Genomic DNA, 19,622 nt, shown 5'->3' with positions numbered 1-19,622 from the left:
TAGCACTAAGTGTGCGAGCTTGATTATGTAGCACTAAGTGTGCGAATTTGATTATGTAGCACTAGGTGTGCGAGTTTGATTATATAGCACTACGTGTGCGAGTTTATTATATAGCACTGAGTGTGCGGACTTAATATATATACGTTTGAATCATTATGGACACTAAGTGTGCGACATTATTAAGTCGATCACGGACAGCGGATCGGGTAAGTACCTTGAGTTCATGGCCAATAGGCGCTATGTTTATAATTGGAGTTGAGCTTGGTAAGTTGAAACCTATGTGACAATTATAATTGAAGTCACGTACATAAGATTTATTGTGGAATAGGTGAAAGGCCGTTTAGTTGTATGATTGTAACGAAAATAAAATGATGTATGAAAATGCCTCAAATATCCTATTGATGAGTATATGGAATGTGAATGCATGATTTGGTATGAGATTGAACCGATGGGTCTGAGGAACTATGGCATGGTTCGGTATGGATGGAGTAACTAGCCTCGTTCCATTTTATTTCCTATTGTGATAATGTTATTAATGGATGGTAGTGCATTGCTTATGACTTACTGAGTTATAAACTCACTCGGTGTTTCCTTGTCACCTATTCTAGGTTTCTTGGACTCGTCTCTTTTTGCGTGGTCGGGCCGTCATCCAAGTCATCACACCGGATAGCAAGTTTTGGTACTTTCTTCTTAGTTGGCTTAGGAGAACATTTCGGCATGTATAGGCTATTATGTTGTGTTTGAACTTTGGTATGTAATCTTTTAGCCATGCGAAAATGGCATAAATGTTCGGTTGGGTTTGGATTCATAACGTTAGGTCGCAAATCTTGATAATTCGACCTTTTTATGCCATACGTCATGGTTGATTATTTTGGTGTTAAAATTCATGATATGGCAATAGTGTAGTAGGGGGAAGTTTGACAATGATTAGCCTTTGGCATGGCTAGTCATGATCATAATTGGTGATATGTATGATGAATTACTAGTTAGATCAAGGAGAAATCACGAAATAGGCATAGTTGCTTTCGTAACAGATGCTGGCAGCAGCAGTGACGTGAGATAGAAAAATCACTAAAAATAGTAGGAGTGGAATTAATTGATGAATAAATTATGTATTTGAAGCTTGATGAGTCTATTTTCATATAGAAGTAACGAAAAGATCATATGGACAGTATGTTAAGAGATATTCAGGTTCTCGTGAGACAGGGCCAGAACGGTTTCTGGATTCCCTGTTCCGACTTTGGAGATTTATTATAAATTAACCAGAAATAATTAGGAGTCATGCCATATATGTACAGATTCCTCTCTGAGTCTAGTTTCTATAGAAACAAACGACATCAGTATTGAAGCTCTGTGCAGGGAGATATCCAATTCCTAATGCGCAAGGGTCAGTATAGTCGATCCCTGTAACATGGGAGATTTTGACTAATAAACTGTACTAATTGGCCCGACCAAAAATTCTAGAAAAAATTATGGAGATGGGCATATGAGTCTAGTTTCAGGGAAAAATCACGAAACTGATTTTCGAGTTGTGAAACTCAAGATATGATTTTTAAAGCGACTAGTACGCAGATCGGCAGCTTGTCTGGGAAATGTCGAATAAGTGGTTTGAAGTCTGTTAACACCTCGTGTTCGACTCCGGCGACGGTATCGGGTTCGGGGTGTTACATTTAATTGGTATCAGTGCTATGGTTTAGTCGGTTCTAGGACTACCATAGCACGTATGAGTCTAGCTATACATGCCGAATGTTAATGTTTAACTGTGTGATGACTTCTGACGGTTAAAATTTTATGTTTTGATTAGTAAATGGATCCCGGTGTAGAAAGAATCTTAGCGGATGACGTTGAAAGTGTAGCGGCTGCTCCTGCACAAGGGACACCGCCTATTGAACCTCAGTCATCTGCGAATAATCAAGGTGAGGGGGCTAAACAAGCCTTCTTTACCATGATGAATGAGTGGGTCGCGCAGTATGCCCGAACCAATCCGGCTGTCCAACAATTCCCGAATTTGAATAATCCACCCCCGGAGCCAGTAATGCCATCAGTTACTGATCCTGTGAGGCTGAGTAAGCCACCTGTAGACTTGATTAGGAAGCGCGGGGCTGAGGAGTTCAGGGCCATAGTTACTGATGATGCTGAAAGGGCCGAGTTCTGGCTTGATAACACCGTTCGGGTGTTCGATGAACTGTCATGCACACCTGATGAATGTCTAAAGTGTGTTGTATCTTTGTTGCGAGACTCAGCCTACTATTGGTGGAGGACCTTGATTTCCATAATCCCGAACGAACGAGTAACTTGGGACTTCTTTCAGACGGAATTTCGGAAGAAATATATTAGCCAACGGTTCATTGATCAAAAGCGTAAGGAATTCTTGGAACTCAAGCAAGGCCGTATGACAGTATCTAAATACGAACATGAATTCGTGAGACTCAGTAGGTATGCCCGGGAGTGTGTAGCTGATGAGGTTGCTATGTGCAAAAGATTCGAAGAAGGATTGAATGAAGATTTAAAGCTACTAATGGGTATTTTGGAAATAAAAGAATTCGTAACACTAGTCGAACGAGCCTGCAAGGCGGAAGAACTTGGAAAGGAGAAGAAGAAGGCTGAATTTGAAGCTAGAGACTATCGTAAAAGATCGACGGGTAAAGCTCCGTTCTCAGCTGTAAAGAAGTTCAAGGAGGACACTAATAAGTCGAGGACGACTGCGGGAATTTCCATCAGAGCAAAACCATCGACGGGCTCTCGAGCTACTTCGGTAGCTAGTGTGGGCAATAATCGTCAAGAGAAACCTGAATGTCCCCAACGCGGAAGACGACACCTAGGTGAATGTTGGGGTAAGTCTACTAACAGGGCCTGTTATGGATGCGGTTCGAAGGACCACTTCATTAGAGATTGCACGGAGCTTGATGAGAAGAATAAGATTCAAGGTGCAAGACCTAGTGGAGTGACAACTAGAGGTAGACCACCGAGAATTTTAGGAGGTAGGGATGGTAGTCAGAGAGGGGCCCCTGATACGGCTGTTCGAGCCGAGAATCGTACTCTTGCTAGAGCATATGCCATTCGCGCACGAGAGGAGGCATCCTCCCCCGACGTCATCACTGGTACCTTCACTCTCTTTGATACTAATGTGATTGCATTGATTGACCCTGGCTCTACTCATTCATATGTATGCGAAACCTTAGCATCCAGTAAGACTCTACCTGTTGAGTCTACTGAGTTCGTAATTCGAGTGTCAAACCCTTTGGGTCAATGCGTACTTGTTGATAAAGTGTGTAAGAGATGCCCTCTAATAATCCGAGAATCCTGTTTTCCGGCCGATTTGATGCTTTTGCCGTTTGACGAATTTGATGTTATTCTTGGTTTGGATTGGTTGACCGCGTATGATGCGGTTGTGAATTGCAAAAGCAAGACTATTGATTTGAGGTGAGCAACTAACGAGATAATCCGAGTTGAGTCTACGGACTTAAGGGGGTTGCCAGCTATAATATCAGCAATGTTGGCCCAGAAATATGTAAGAAAAGGGTGCGAAGCATACCTTGCGTATGTACTTGATGACAAAGAGTTAAAAAAGAAACCCGAATCTGTGCCGGTGGTTTGTGAATACCCGGATGTGTTTCCTGAAGAATTACCGGGTTTACCACCTGTTCGGGAGGTAGAGTTTGGTATTGAGCTTGTACCTGGGACTACGCCGATTTCGATAGCTCCGTATCGTATGGCACCAACCGAGTTAAAAGAGTTAAAATCTCAGTTGCAAGAATTGACGGATAGAGGTTTTGCTCGACCAAGTTTCTCACCTTGGGGTGCACCAGTATTGTTCGTGAAAAAGAAGGACGGAACCATGAGGTTGTGCATTGACTATCGTCAACTGAATAAAGTGACGATAAAGAACAAGTATCCGTTACCGCGTATTGATGATTTGTTTGATCAATTAAAGGGAGCATCAGTGTTTTCAAAGATAGATTTGAGATCGGGTTATTATCAGTTGCGGATTTGAGATTCGGACGTACCCAAAACTGCTTTTAGAACGAGGTACGGTCACTACGAGTTCTTAGTGATGCCGTTCGGGCTCACTAATGCCCCTGCAGTATTTATGGATTTGATGAATCGAATCTTCAGACCATATTTGGATCGGTTCATAGTTGTGTTCATTGATGACATCTTGGTCTATTCAAGAGATGAGACCGAACATGCTGAACACCTGAGATTAGTGATGCAAATTTTGCGGGATAAGCAGTTATATGCGAAGTTCAGTAAGTGTGAGTTCTGGTTGAGAGAGGTTAGCTTCTTGGGTCATGTGGTATCCGCAACGGGTATTCGAGTTGACCCGAGCAAAATTTCAGCCATACTTAACTGGAAGCCTCCAAGAAATATTACCGAAGTTCGGAGCTTTCTGGGGCTCACCGGTTATTACCGACGATTTGTAAAAGGTTTCTCGATGATAGCCACACCAATGACGAAGCTACTTCAAAAGGATGTTAAGTTCGAATGGACGGAGGAATGTCAGAAAAGCTTCGATCAACTGAAAACTCATTTGACTGAAGCTCCAATTTTGGTGCAACCCGAATCAGGCAAAGAGTTTGTCATTTATAGTGACGCATCCCTACTCGGGTTGGGTTGCATATTGATGCAAGAAGGTCGAGTTGTGGCCTATGCGTCGAGACAATTGAAGCCACACGAGAGAAATTATCCAACTCATGATCTCGAGCTAGCCGCCATCGTATTTGCTTTGAAAATATGGCGACATTATTTGTTTGGTGAAAAGTGCCATGTATTTTCGAATCACAAAAGTCTCAAATATTTGATGACTCAAAGAGACTTAAATCTGCGACAAAGACGTTGGCTTGAGTTGTTGAAAGATTACGAGCTTGTCATTGATTACCACCCGGGAAAGGCTAATGTGGTTGCGGACGCCTTAAGCCGGAAATCGCTGTTTGCTTTACGAGCGATAAATGTGCGCTTGTCTGTTCTACCCGACAATGTGTTAGTAGCTGAATTAAAGGCCAAACCATCTTTGATTCATCAAATTCGTGAAGCTCAGAAAGTCGACGATGAATTGGTTGCAAAACGGGCTGAATGTATTCCGAATATGGAATCCGAATTTCAAATGGATGATGACGATTGTTTGAGGTTCAGAACTCGGTTGTGTGTTCCAAGAAATTCAGAACTCATTTCGATGATTCTGAACGAAGCTCATTGTAGCCGAATGTCAATTCACCCGGGGAGTACGAAAATGTACAACGATTTGAAACGTCGGTTTTGGTGGCATGGTATGAAACGGGACATCTCCGACTTTGTTTCGAGATGTTTAATATGTCAACAAGTGAAAGCAGAACATCAAGTGCCTTCAGGATTACTTCAGTCGATCATGATACCCGAGTGGAAATGGGATCGAGTCACAATGGACTTTGTGTCCGGACTGCCATTGTCAGCAAGTAAGAAGGATGCGATTTGGGTTGTTGTTGATAGACTGACTAAGTCGGCTCACTTTATCCCCGTGCGTACAGATTTTTCATTGGATAAACTAGCCGAATTGTATGTTTCTCAGATTGTGAGATTACATGGAGTACCTATTTCTATCGTGTCGGATAGAGATCCGAGATTCACCTCGCGATTTTGGAAGAAATTGCAAGAAGCTTTGGGTACCAAGCTGCATTTTAGCACCGCTTTTCATCCACAAACCGATGGTCAATCCGAGCGGATAATTCAGATACTTGAGGATATGTTGAGATGTTGCATCCTCGAGTTTAATGGTTCATGGGAATGGTATTTACCTTTGATTGAATTCGCTTACAACAATAGTTTTCAATCAAGTATTAAGATGGCACCTTACGAGGCTTTGTACGGTCGTAAATGCCGTACCCCAATATTTTGGACTGAACTTAGTGAAAGTAAGATCCTTGGGGTTGATTTGATTAAGGATGCCGAACAGAAAGTTCGAGTAATTCACGAAAGTTTGAAAACCGCTTCGGATCGTCAAAAGTCGTATGCGGATTTGAAAAGAAAAGACATTGAATATCAGGTTGGAGACAAAGTATTTCTCAAAGTTTCACCCTGGAAGAAGGTGCTTAGATTTGGTCGTAAGGGCAAATTGAGTCCGAGGTTCATCAGTCCGTACGAAGTATCCGAACGAGTTGGACCCGATGCATACCGATTAATTTTGCCCCCTGAGCTCGAAAAGATTCACAATGTTTTTCATGTCTCGATGCTTCGACGATATAGGTCCGATCCATCGCACGTAATTCCTCCATCGGAGATCGAGATTCAATCTAATTTAAGTTACGAAGAAGAACCAGTTCGTATTTTAGCACATGAAGTAAAAGAACTACGAAACAGGAAAATCTCATTAGTGAAAGTACTGTGGCATAAACACGGAATTGAAGAAGCCACTTGGGAACTTGAGGACTCTATGAAGGATCGATATCCAAAATTATTTACCGGTAAGATTTTCGGGGACGAAAATTTCTTATGTGGGGGAGAGTTGTGACAACCCAAATTAGACCCTGGTCGGAATGTGGTTTCGAGACCACATTACCGAGCCAAAAATTTATTTTTGTGTTTTAATTGCATAAATTTTTGTGTGACAGTGAATATATGAGAAATTAAATGCTTAATATTAGCTTTAGGATTGTGAATTAATTCAAAAAGGACCTAGTTGACGAAGTTAGAAAAGATGATAGATGAATTATAAGGAGTAAGTAATAATAGGGTGAGGAAGCATGGCTTTGCATGTCAAATTGCCCATAAAATACATGGTGGCCGGCCAAGGAGTGATGATGCTCCACTCATTCTAATTTAATATGTTTTCTTTTGGTTAACAAATGATGGGGATAATAATAGGAAAGTGAACAAAAAAAAAATGGGTGTCATACTTGCCATCTCCTAGCCGAAAAACCAAGAAAAAGAAGGGGAGAAAAACTTGGAAAGAGTTCGGCCATTGCTTGTATCTAGGAGGAGTGTTTGATGTTGTGGCATGAAAATGAGGGAGTTTGAATGCTTAATAAGGAGGGAAGAAGGAGTGTTCAAGTTTTCTTTCTTTTGCAATTGTCATGACTAGAGGAAGAAGAGGAAGCAAGATTCGGCCAAGGTGGTCCTTTAGATCAAGGTATGTTCAATGATATTTTTGGAAGTTTACACAACCTTTGGGTGATGAGTCTAAATTCTATCTATCCCATGGTTGGATTTGGGGTTGTTGGAGAGTTAGGATTCGGCTAAGGAGCTTAAAAAAAATTTTAGTTGATACCTTGATGCTATTAGCATGCTAGTTATATGGATGTGTTAAGTTGCTTGTTATGTTAGCATGAAAGTTGAAATTGTTAAGCTATTTTGTTGGAGGTGCCGAATTTAGGACTAGGAAGAGAATGAGTATTCGGCTAACATAGTGGAAAGGTGGGTGTTGCCGATTGCTAGATTTAGACTATGGGAGTGGCTATAATGGGCATTAAGATGTGGAACTTAAGAAATGTAATTATATGTGGATTTACATGATGTTACAAATAGATGTGAAAATATGCTAGATTAGGAAAATTTGATTAAGTGTTCATGAGATGAAATTAGGTGTTTAAATGATGTTATAGTTGACATTGTACATGTATACATACATTCGGCCATCTAATTGAGTATGAAGGTGGTGTTAAATCTAATTGTGATGCCCATTCCGAAGTATATATATATACATATATATGTATATATACACAAGTATGCCCATTCGGGATGTTACCTTTAATTATGTGTATAATCGACTAAATGGGTAATTAGTGAGGATGGTTGCCGAATATACAAACATACATATGCATGTGTAATTGAATTATGAATGTTTAGCAAGATGGCTAAACTAGTTGATTTATTGATTAAGCTCAAGGAGTTAAAGGAGGAGAATCAAGCAAAGGCAAAGAAAAGATCATCGAGTAGCCGAATTGGAACCGTCTTACCCAACACCAAGTAAGTCATCAAGCATATATTTTGTATTGATCTAAATAGACATAATGTCTATGTAATCATGCTGAATGGAATGATAAATTTATATACATGTATGTATGTGGTGATGAAAGTGTTGAATGAAGAGAAAAGAGGTGAGATGTATTGAGTTGTTGACCTCCGCACTAAGAGTACGGGTATAAACATTTATGATCATGAGATTGGCGCTAAGTGTGCGGGTTTAAATTAAACAGCACTAAGTGTGCGAGCTTGATTATGTAGCACTAAGTGTGCGAGCTTGATTATGTAGCACTAAGTGTGCGAATTTGATTATGTAGCACTAGATGTGCGAGTTTGATTATATAGCACTAAGTGTGCGAGTTGATTATATAGCACTGAGTGTGCGGACTTAATATATATATGTTTGAATCATTATGGACACTAAGTGTGCGACATTATTAAGTCGATCACGGACAGCGGATCGGGTAAGTACCTTGAGTTCATGGCCAATAGGCGCTATGTTTATAATTGGAGTTGAGCTTGGTAAGTTGAAACCTATGTGACAATTATAATTGAAGTCACGTACATAAGATTTATTGTGGAATAGGTGAAAGGCCGTTTAGTTGTATGATTGTAACGAAAATAAAATGATGTATGAAAATGCCTCAAATATCCTATTGATGAGTATATGGAATGTGAATGCATGATTTGGTATGAGATTGAACCGATGGGTCTGAGGAACTATGGCATGGTTCGGTATGGATGGAGTAACTAGTCTCGTTCCATTTTATTTCCTATTGTGATAATGTTATTAATGGATGGTAGTGCATTGCTTATGACTTACTGAGTTATAAACTCACTCGGTGTTTCCTTGTCACCTATTCTAGGTTTCTTGGACTCGTCTCTTTTTGCGTGGTCGGGCCGTCATCGAAGTCATCACACCGGATAGCAAGTTTTGGTACTTTCTTCTTAGTTGGCTTAGGAGAACATTTCGGCATGTATAGGCTATTATGTTTTGTTGAAATTTGGTATGTAAACTTTTAGCCATGCGAAAATGGCATAAATGTTCGGTTGGATTTGGTTCTATAATGTTAGGTCGTAAGTCTTGGAAATTCGATTTTTATGCCATATGTCATGGTTGATTATTTTTGGTGTCAAAATTCATGATATGGCAATAGTGTAGTAGGGAGATGTTTGACAATGATTAGCCCTTGGCATGGCTAGTCATGATCATAATTTGTGATATGTATGATGAATTACTAGTTAGATCAAGGAGAAATCACGAAATAGGCATAGTTGCTTTAGTAACAGATGCTGGCATTCAAAATATATGTGGGCTAAAGCCCGATTCATTAACATTTGGGTCTCAACCCATCACAGTCTTAATTGGGCCTAGCCTATCTCAGAACAATATCAGTTGGGCCTAGCCCATATTAGAACCAGTATCAGTTGGGCCTGGCCCATTTCAATATCAAACCCATATGAATAATGCATGATAACCCACCCAACCCTACACTTGCCTCCGTCGAACCCTGCACTACTTGTGGGGAATAAATCACCCACGCCATCCCTACACTTACAGTGTTAGTACGGGTTGCAACACTAACTAGAGTCGCTATAAAGCTGCTAATATCAGAATTTGTGGAACAACCACCAATACGGTTTCTTCCTTCATAACAATATCCCAATCCCAAACAGTATGTCATGTATGCAGAATGTCATGCACAAAATTAGTCATACAAATCACAGACAAATCAGTCATTTACCCTCAAGGGGCATAACAGTCATTTTACCCTTTAAGGGTATTATGGTTATTTTACAAATTTTGGGGTCCCAGTACAGGTTACGACCTCATAGATGGTTTGCCGTAGCCTTGAGCGACTCAAGTAACCTAGATGGTCAAAACGGTGAAAATAGGCCCAAGGCTCATTACTCAGCACAAGTGGCCCATATACTCGTGTGGCCCATTTAGCTTAATTTTAGTCAAGCTATGCGAACACCATAGCCTAGTTCATTATTTGTCACTTACCACAGATTATATCCGTGTGGGGCCCATGAGCCCATTAGGCGCACACTACCCATTTCGACCCATCGAGGCCTAAAACAGCCCCAGTACACGAGAACGATCGTGGTGGCCTCTATAGTCTATCGTCCCTAATCTATGGGCTCGTTTTACCACACGAGTGATCATACACTCGTGAGGCCTCAAATGCCAAAGTTTCGGCTTTTCAGCTTTTGCTGATTTCTAACAAAGAGGGGCGTGAATCCACACCTTAAATGAAGTTACGCAAATAGCCCTCGAGTCCAAAGCCTACACTCCACCAAAAATACTCCATTAGCCAAAGCAATAGGATTAACATCCCCTTTCCCTTTCTACTTTTATCAAAATTACTACATCAACACTTGGCTTACTTGCAAGAGTGAGACTAACCCTGAATGAACTGTTGAAAAAGGCTGAATACCACTCATTGACTGAACTGCATACAACCGAACTCCGTTAACCTATATCAATATTGATCACATGTAGATTGGACCAATGTAATCACTTACCAAAAATGTGAAACCGGTTGTAGAAATAATGCAGTCGTCCCTATTCTAGAAGTGAGAATCCAAAAGATAGAGGCAAGGTTCAATACCACACGCTCCTAGCCATAAACGGCAGTAAGAACGTATAAGAGAGATTACTAAACCACGAAAAGAAAAGAACAGAGAGAGAGATAAGAACCTACCGATTGGCCAAAATTAGTTGCAAAAGCCAGAAGCAGAGGTAGGGAAAAAAGTTATGCCGCCACTGTTACAATACCAAAGGGTGAAAAGATTATAAGAGGAGAGAAGAGAAAAGAAGAAGTATTCGGTAAAGGATCAAAAGAAGGGAAGGATGATAAGAGAAGTGGTTAATAGAAGAAAAAAGGTGCAAAAAAGAAAAGTGAGACAGGTTATTGGGTCACCAACAAACTAGAAGAGGGAGGGGAAGACGGAGAAGTCGGCCAAAGATAAAACCACTAGTTAAAACCCCAAAGTGCAAAAAGTGACACAACTAACTGGTAAAAGCCGAATAAGCAAAATGCCAAAACCCGAAAGAGAACCCCTCCCAACACCATTCGACCACAAGAAAAACAATAGCTCTTGAGCACCTTTAGCCGATTTGTCATACACAAACCTCCCTATTCAATTTCAATTTCAATTTCAATTTCCTTGATTTTTTTCTACAAATCCCTCCTTAATTTACTCCAGCTTCCCCCAATTCAAATTCAATTCAACAACCATGACCAGTTCAAACTTCACCCTTTTACCAAGTCCACAACAACCTTCTAGAGTTTCAATCCAATTCAACCACTTACTATCCCTATGTAGCAAAATAATTGTGTTTTGCTTGCAAGGGGATTTTAACCCAAGCCCCCCTTAATAGCTCAACATGCCACTTGCCTCCTTTCCATAAGCTCTTTTGTGTCACAAAATATCCTCAATTAATTATAAGGTCTACAAGCCAAAGTCTAGGTTCCTTTAAAACAAAAACCAAAATAAATTGCAAGAGCCAAGATTTGAACCCAGGTTCCCTTGTAACCAAAATGACGCCACAACCACTAGACCACATGCTTCCTTGTGTCATATATGTAACACAATAATTTAAAAGGCCTACTTCCAAGAATCCAGGGTTTTATTCACTTAAAACCAAAATTTTTGCTAAAGCCCAAGTTTGAACCCAAGATTTCTCCAACACTTCTCAGGGCCATTAACCACCAAAGTAGACATTTAATTGTGTCATTCACTTGCACAACTACATTTCAATTCCTTCGGTACGTGAAGCCCATTTCTTCTAGGCCCAAATTTGGGGCGTTACAAAACACATATAAATCATTCATGGTAAGTCCCTAAAATTGTAACAATTTTACAAATTAACCCCCAGGCAAGCTATAGCTAAAACGATCTCAAAAACATAAAATTCACTTAAAACGAGTAAAATTACATACCATGCAAGATGAAATTAATCTAGCCGAACCAAGCTTCTTCAATGGAGTTTTCCTCCCTTATAATTTTGGTAGTGGATTTAGGAAGATGATAGCTTATTTTTAGTTTAATTTGTTTTAGTTTTATTTATCTAATTACCATTTTACCCTTAGTAATTTAATTAACAAATAACAAAACATTGTCCATAATTGTTTACTATCTATATATATATTTTTGGTATATTTATATTTTAAGTCTATTAATTTACATTTCTATAGTCAATCATCACTTAACTAATAGATGCTAACTTTTCTAGCTTTTACGATTTAGTCCTTTTTACTTAATTTACTATTTAAACGTTAAAATTTCTTAACCAAGCTTTAATGTCTATAATAAATACTCGTAAATATTATTTATATAATATTTAATACCTCACTTGTCGAAATTATGGTCCTGAAACCACTGTTTCCAACACCACTAAAAATGAGTTGTTACAATGGGGATCAACTTCATTAAAAAATAGGTCAGAAAAAGACCGTATCGGTTAGTCAGTGGTATTGTTGGACAATGTTAAAGGTCTGACAAAAGATGTGGTCATTCTAACATGTGAATACTAGGAAAGAAGTGCCAAAGTGAATGTTGGAAAAATATAGTAGCATGTTACCGATGCGGATCCCTAAAGCATTTAACTCGAGTTTACCTGAAAAATAATAGGAATGTTCCTAATACTATTCAGAGATCTATCCTTACAACTAGAGGTTGAGGAATCATTATTATTGAATTAGTAACATGAGGATTTGGTACATATTTTTTTATGAATTAAAATTAAATTTACTTGTTTATGAATTAATGTTGTTTGTATAATTGTGGATTAAGATGAGTTATAATTACCTTATGAATTGAATTGTGATTATAGGTATAGAGCATTGAAAATCAGACTAAATTGAATAGAATAAAAATTTATTGATTTGATTGATATTTGATGATTGGTATGAAATTGTGTAATAGCCCGATTTTGGGTCTAGTCAGAATAGTGGTTTCGAGACCACAAATCTGATGCAGAAAAATTTATTTTTATCATATTTTTATGTTCTACAATTTTATGGAATGATTTCGTGAAAATTTCGTTCGAAAATTTTAACGTTTGGGCACTCAATTTAGTCAAAATGACTAAATTGTAAAAAGTACAAAAGTTGTGTTCTACATGCTAGAGGTGTCTAATTGCTATGAAATTTTAAATTGGAGGTCCTTAAATGGTAATTAGACCATTTTTAAAGTTTTTGGACAAAAATGGACAGGGTTAGGCATGTTTCTAAAGTTTTTCATTAAGGGATTTTAGTAATTTGGTAATTAAATGAACTAAAAAGCCAAATTGAAAGCCAATTTTTGTCCATCTTCCTCCCATCGCTGAATTTTACAAGGAGAAACCATGATTAGGTTTTTCAAGCTTCCAAGCTTGATTGTAAGTTCGTTCTAGCCCCGTTTTTAATGATTTTTATGTTTTTGAAATCCTTATAACATGATCTATCTATTTCTACAACTAATTTAAGACATAATCAAAGTCTAAAATTTTACCCATGATGGATATTTGTGTATTTTCATATTTAATGGTAGAAAATGCATGTTAGTTGTTTGATAAACTACTTTTGCTAAGTGATTTTCGATGAAAATGCCTAAAAAGGACTTATTTGTAAAGAGTTTTAAAATGGGTGTTAAAATGCAAATAAAAGAAAAATGTGGGCTTCTATAAGCATGTATAAGGTTTGGTGAGGCATGGGTATTGAAGAAATTGAGTACATTTCATTTTACGAGCCTAAGGACTAAAATGTGAAAATTTAGGGGCAAAAATATAATTTTTTCCATAATGTGATTTTGGGTTGATTTGAATAGTATAATGATTAAATAAGTTAAATGTGATATGATAGATCAAGAAAAACGAGGTTTAAAATTAGAATGAGAGAAAAACGAGTATTCGACGGTTAGGTCCTTTTTGCCATTTTTTTGCCGAGGTAAGTTCGTGTGTTTAATAAGCATTAAATTATATATGTATAAGTGCTTAATTGATATAATTGTGGTAAATGCTATATTATTGAAATGAAATGTGAATGCTATTGAGTACGATACTACTGAAGTGACCTATAGAGATTCGATACAGTGAAAGTCCCGGTTGAACCTTAAGAATAGATAGGATACAAATGTCATGACATTAGGGTTACTGAGATTACGTGTAAGACCATATCTGGGATGTGGCATCGAGATGAGACTTCGTTAAAGACTATAGCTATGCTATTGGCATCGATACAAGATTACATGTAAGACCATATCTTGGATATGGCATTGGTACGATATTGTGTGCACGAGATTCCCGAGTATCCTTTAGTATTCCAAGTGGTTCAACGGGTAATTTAATGGGTATGTCAAAGAAGAGAAAGAGCATGTAAGTATTACAAATTTCTATAGGTATGCATATAAGTTTATAAACATTGACTTCATGATATTGTGAGTTCATGGTTTCCATGAGAATGTTTTTGTGAAAACCTTGTGATTATTGATTTATACTTGTGATGTACAAAATACATCGTAAATTTGGTTGGCAATTGTGTAATTGGCTTTTGGGCTAAAATTGAGTTATGATATAGCATGTTATATTCACACAAATTGTGATTTATTGGATATGAGGAAAAGGAAAGATAGGTATAATTGCCTACTAAAAAGATTATGGAAGTATGAGAAGATATGAGCTTTAAATAATTGAAGGATGTTAAAATATATGCTTGAAATGTTAATACCCATAATTAATGTGCATGTTTACTATGAGGTCTGAAATGGTTTGTTATTTACTGTAATATGTTACAAAGGAGAGATTACGGTTGTTAGGCTAATGCCTAGATATGTTAAATTATGCTTATAAGTTGTTAGAGTAAACATTGTGACTGATTAAAATTATAACTGTGATATTTATAGAAATTTGTATTATTTTGTGTTTAAATTGTTGGACTTATTAAAAGATTGGTAAGAGTTGTTTATTATTTTTGTATGTACCTACTAACCTATATAGCTTACCCCCCTTATTTTCCCATATCTTATATGATTATTAAGCTAGCTCGAGTTGGAGATCGCTGGAGATCCTATCACACTACCAAGCTATCATATGGGTATTGATGAATTCAAGTATTTTGAGTTTATGGCATGTATAGGGACTTGGTCTTTTGGTCATATGTGTCATTATGACTTTAGCCTAGGTATTGGCTTGTAAGGGTCAAAATCTTGTTTTGATATTTTGCCATGTAAATTGGCTTATTTGGCTGACATGGTTGTAAGCCTAAGTATATTCATATACATGTTAATGTCTTTGGTGATATGATCATGGTATGCTGGGTGAATATGGATAGTTTGTAAATGTGATTTATGGCATTTATGTGAAATGTTTGGTAATGTGGTCTATTGATGAGATGATAAATGTTGTGTGCATGATAGATGTTGATATGGTATTGGTATGTGATGGTCATAATTGTGAATGGTTTGGTAGCTCTTACATGCTTGAAATTGTGCCATAAGTTGTTGTGTAGATGTGCGCAAGTGAGGGTGGAAAAATGGCTTGGTAAATAGCCTTATTTTTGTCCACATGGGTAGACACACGGGCATGTGTCTAGGCCGTGTGACACACGGTCAGCCCCATGGGCGTGTGATCCAACCGTGTGTCCCCTGCACATAAGTTGTTACAAAACAAAATGCTCAGTATCGAGCACATGGGCATGAGACACGGTTGTGTGTCTCAGCCGTGTGAAAGACATAGCCTCGGGACGTGGGCGTGTGTCTTGGCTGTGTGACTTCAATTTGTTCTTGGATGACAAACAGAGAGTTACACGGGTTAGGAACACGGGCGTGTGTGACCACACGGCCTACCCATACGGGCGTGTACCAAGCCACACGGGCGTGTGGCCCTTAAAACATGAAAAATTTTCTAAGTGTTCTAAAGTTTTTTAAAGTTCTTGGTTTAGTCCCGAACCGCTTCCAAAGAACGTTTTGGGCCTCGTAGGACGATATGATTGGTTCTTGAAAAGTTTCAATTTGATGCCAAATTTATGACTCGAAATTGTATGTTTGCTTGTGTTTAAGTTTGGTAATGCTTCGTAACCTGTTCCGACGTCGAATATGGGTAAGGGGTGTTACAAATTGAGCTATAGCATATTGTGTTATAGGATAAAATAGTGATTGATGACAAGTGAGAATAAAAGAATGTAAATTGATTTCGATATAATGAATCGAACAATGGTTACCCTATTATATATTCAAGTAGAGTTAGATGAAATTAACATGTCATAGGATTAGTCGAGTACGCATTACTTTGACTACGTGTCAATGATTACAGGATGCAATCTATTTACTTGGGAAATGTTCAATGATGGCTGAGTAACAAATTACTTCAATTATATCGATGAGCGTTGGGCGCATATTACTTCAGACGTTTTGATGACTGTTGGGCACACATTTTACTTCAATTATATTGATGAGCGTTAGGCGCATATTACTTTAGACTTTTCGATCAGTGTTGGGCACACATCTCACTTCAGTTGTACTGATGAATGCTGGGTGCAAACTTATGCTTCAAATGTTCCAATAAGGCATTGGATGCTAGATTGGTGTGTTGAATTGACAATTTTGGGTGACATTGTGTATCGTTTAAGCATCATCATTGTCGAGCAATCTGGGGTGACGAATTTGTGTAACTGTACCAATTTTGAACCTGGTAAAAAATAAATAATAATAGATTAATAAATAAAAATGCATAAAATAGTAAAAAGCGTGATGGAATGAAACTAATGGAAATGTAAAATAGGACATCCTGTGATCTAGGTATGTTCTCGAAATTTTTTGAAATGTTGATATGAAGTTGAACAGATATGTATGTGACATGTATATGTTGCGTGTGAAATGGTATGTGAATTGTGCAAGTATACACGTCGAATTAAGTAATAAAGTGTTAGGTGAGATTGTCTCCACAAGGATCGGTTAGGTATAAAATGGTTGTGTTATTCTAATGAATATGATGTTATGAAAAAAATAATGATAAGAATGTAGTGGTAATTTTGAGAATAATTATGTGAATAATATGGAAACGAACAAGTAAAAAACAAAAAAAATGCTATGGCAAAGACACTATGGTAAAGGATAGAGGGTCTAAGATGTTGATTTGGAAGGTCAAGATTACTAAGAATCTGCCGTTACTGACAGTAATGCTTCGGCAAAACCATACTGAATCTGCTGCTCAAAAGAGTTCTAAAATGGTCTACTTCTTTCGAGAACAAGACCTCAAGTTACCTTGCCTTAAGCAATATACGTAAATAGGCCTTTAGCACGGTACCCTACATTATTTTGTTTTCTTTTTGTACGACTACTCTATGTCTAGAGGCTACTATAAGTATTTGGTCAAACACTTGCTCATGTAATTCAATTTCAATCTCATTAACCTAACCTTGTCAGAAATAATGTATTAAAACAGATCTACGCTTTAGTCATTAAAGAAAATAAGAGTTTTATCATGTAATCCTATCCCTATGAGATTTACCTCATAGTTGGCACTTAAAATTCAAATCCAAAGTATCATTCAACATCATTTTCATCAAATCAATTCACGAAGAGTAATCAAGAAAAAATGAAAGAATTTAGGGAAGATAGCTTTCGCTTATCCAACCCACACTCCAGCGATACAGTGTCCTGTGGTAGTTGAGAGGAACTGCCTTCATCTTCCTCTTCCTGTCTCTACTCAGCTGCTACCCTCTATATTTTTTCTTCGCCACCCCTAGGGTTTCCTTCTTTGTCTTTTATAATCATTTTCCCTAGAGTAAATCCAACAACCCATGATTTTCTTCCCTTTTTTTAGGTAGATATATTTGGTACAAGTTTAACTGGGCCTAAGTTTGATATGCTTTGAATGTTAACTGGACATCGTCTCGGTATTTCCATAGCATTTGTGTTGACAAACTGTCCAACCCTTTTCCCTGGCAAACCTTCACTCTTTTACTTCTTGTTCTTTATCTTGCACCTGTCAACCCACCACCACACACAACCCTTCTACAATAAATTAAAAATAACTAACGTTTAAGTACAGTCCAAGCTACTAATGTAATGCTAAAACAAGAAAAATACTATTGGAATGTCCTAAAATGCAACTAAATGTATCTAACTACAGGTAATAAGCTAGATTTAAAGGCATGAAATATAACTCTTTTCAAATGTTATCAGTATACTAAATGATGAAATATTACTTGTGATGTGAATGGTAGGTTCAATTACTTATGTGATAAATAGAATGTATTATGATGAAATTGATATGTGGTAATCGATGTTGGATTGAGTTGAAATATATTACATACTATATTGGAATAGTAAATTGATGAAGGATTGAGATTGATAGAATGCATGCGGTAGGGAAAAAAACTTCCATGGCTTGGATTAGAGTGTAGTTCATTCACTCCTGCGAGTGGATTTACGGGCAAGAACTTTATACCGTAGCTTCCTCTTCATAGGGTTCATTTTCTCTCCCTGCTTATCAATTTCCGTAGGCTTATCAATAAGATGATCGATGTCACGATCTTATGCAGTCGTGGAAGCTGGTGGGGTGGGTGGAATAGGGTCTTTACCTTTTGTGGTAGTAGTAGTGGTTACACCAGCCCGTTTTTCAGTGGTGTTAAAAATAGTAGTTTCGGGGCCACTAATCTGACGAGTAAGTTCATAAATAGTATTATTTACTATTTACGAGTCAAATATGTTTTTAAAAAGGTTTTTATTATGGTAATTTATGTGATATGAATGATTAATTAAGTTCAAATGGTAAGTCCCTAAAGTCATGTGATTTTAGAAAATGAGGTATCAGGGCCTTATTTCCATAAAATGAGTTTTAAATATTTTTATAAATATTTACATAGTTTTATTAAGGTTGTATTAAAGTTTCGTTAAGAAATTTTAATGTTTTGATAGTTAATTAATCAAAAAGGACTAAATCGTAAAAGATGTAAAATTTGATCACTATTTGATTTGAGTGATTAAATGGCTTAATGAATAAAGGTAAAAGGACTTAAATGTTAAATAAACCATTTATAGAATTAGTGGACAATTATGGGCTTGGTTTTGGTGTTTTATTTAATTATTAACCAAGGTTAAAATGGTAAATTGATAAATTAAATTAAATTAAAAGAAACAAATGCCAAATTATCATCATCTTTTTGGTTTTCATCTCCAAAAACAACCAAATATCCATGGGAAAGCAAGATAGGTTCGTCCATGGTGATTTTGTTATTCACAGTAAGTAATTCTTACCCGATTTAGTAATTTTGATGTTTTTGAGATTGTTGCAACTAGGTCCAGCTAGCCCATACCTTTGATTTTGAAACTGTTAAAGATATTGAATGTTTCCATTGATGAATCTATGTGATTTTAGATATTAAATGATGAATTTGAAGTATTAGTTGTTACTTATAAGTATTTTATTGAGTGATTTTTGACGAATTTATCGATTAGGGACTAAATTGTTGAAATAGTAATAGTTTAAGGACTTGATGTTAAATTGTTGCAAAAATAGGCTGAAATGGAAGCTAACAATATTCATCTGGTATGAATTTTCAATAAAAAATGGTTAATTTGCATGTTTTAGCCTCAATGACTAAATTGAATAAAAATGAAAAGTTGAGGGCAATTTTGTAAAAAAGTAAAAAGGACTAAATTGTATGAAATAGAGTGAATTTTCTGTCTAAATTAAT

Source organism: Gossypium hirsutum, chromosome A13 (assembly GCF_007990345.1).
Source record: "Gossypium hirsutum isolate 1008001.06 chromosome A13, Gossypium_hirsutum_v2.1, whole genome shotgun sequence".
Taxonomy (NCBI): domain Eukaryota; kingdom Viridiplantae; phylum Streptophyta; class Magnoliopsida; order Malvales; family Malvaceae; genus Gossypium; species Gossypium hirsutum.
Note: the sequence above shows the minus strand (reverse complement) of the source record.